This window comes from Gavialis gangeticus, unplaced genomic scaffold (genome assembly GCF_001723915.1).
Source record: "Gavialis gangeticus isolate Ggan-Ray unplaced genomic scaffold, GavGan_comp1, whole genome shotgun sequence".
Lineage (NCBI taxonomy): Eukaryota > Metazoa > Chordata > Crocodylia > Gavialidae > Gavialis > Gavialis gangeticus.
The window spans coordinates 24270318-24271964 of NW_017728994.1; positions in this window are offsets into that span (position 1 = coordinate 24270318).

Consider the following 1647-nt stretch of genomic DNA (forward strand, 5'->3'; position numbering starts at 1 on the left):
GGGGGTGGGGGGGAGGTGGGGGAGAGGAAGGGGAATGGGAGGAACCAGAAAAACCCAAAAGCATGGGAAATACCCATGACAGAAAGTAAACATAGCTATGCAGCCCTAGATCATCCCCAACCAGTGGCTGTCCAGCCTCTTCTTGAACACCTCCACAACTTCCCTAGGCAGCCTATTCCACTGTTTCACTATTCTCATAGTGAAGAAGTTCTTCCGGATATTCAATCTAAATTTACTTTGCTGCAACTTCAAGCCATTGATCCACATTCTCCTCTCTGCGGTGAGATAAAAAGTGCTTCCCTCTTCTTTATGGCAGCCCTGCAAGCATTTGGAGACTGCTCTCATGTCCCCTCTTACATGCTTTTTCTGCAAGCTGAACATGCTTGGCCCCTTCAGCCTCTCCTCATACGGCTTGCCCTTGATCACCTTTGTTGCCCTCTTCTGGACCCTCTCTAATTTCATATCCTTATAAAAATATGGAGCCCAAAACTGCATTCCAGTACTCCAAATGAGGCTCAACCAGTGCTGAGTCGAGAGGCACTGTCTTTCACATAATGCTTTTATTGATGCAGCCCAAAATCACATTGGCCTTTTGTATGGCTGCGCCATACTGCAGACTCATATTGAGTCTGTAGTCTACCAAGACCCCCAAGTCCTTTTCCATAGAACTGCCATCCAGCCAGGTGTCCCACATTTTGTATTTGTGTTTTTGACTATTCCTCCCTTGAGATGTAGCATCTTGCATTTGTCTACATTGAATTTCATTCTGTTAGCTCTAGCCCAACTTTTCAATTTGTCAAGATCTTTCTGAATTGTACTCGCATCTTCCAGTGTTCACAATCCTTTCCAGGTTCATGTCACCCACAAACTTGCTCAAGAAGCTTGAATGCTATGTAAGCATACAAATCATTAATAAACACCCTGAACAGCACCAGGCCCAAGACAGACCTCGGTGGGACTCCACTTGAAACCTCCTGCCACTAGAGATCTCCAGAATTTGTGGCAGAAGTAGACAGCCTGGCAGTTTCTTTAATCTTGACATTTCCCCCATTCACCCTGCCATTGTTGATTGGTGGAGGGGCCCCATCACTTGCTGCCTGTGCCTGATGCCCAGGAGGTGAATACTGCACTGGTTTTTGCCTCTTGGCCATCAGACACAGCAGCAAGCCATGCCACCAATCAGCAGGGGGAGGAAGAGGGCACTCAGGGGAAAGTCCAAAACTAAAGAAGTTGCCATGCATTTCTGGCAGAAATTCCAGGGATCCCTAATAATTACCCTTTGCTTACCATTATTGAGCCAGTTATTTATCCACTTTGTAGTAGTTTTATCCAACCCACATTTCTCCAAGTTATTTATGAGAAGGCCATGCAGGACCTTGTCAAAAGCCTTGCAAGTCCATATACACTATATCCATAGCATTTTTCCTTCATCCACCCAAGTAGTTTCTTTGTCAAAGAAAGAGATCAGGTTTGTTTGACGTGATTTGTTTTCCATAAATTCATGCCAGCTGCTTGTGCTTCCTCCTCCAGATACATATGCTCCAGTAACTTCCCAGGTATTGAGGTGAGGCTTCCCTGCCTGTGGTCCCCAGTGTCCTCCTTGCCTTTTTTTAAAGAGGGGCACTAAATTGGCCCTTTTCCAGGCCT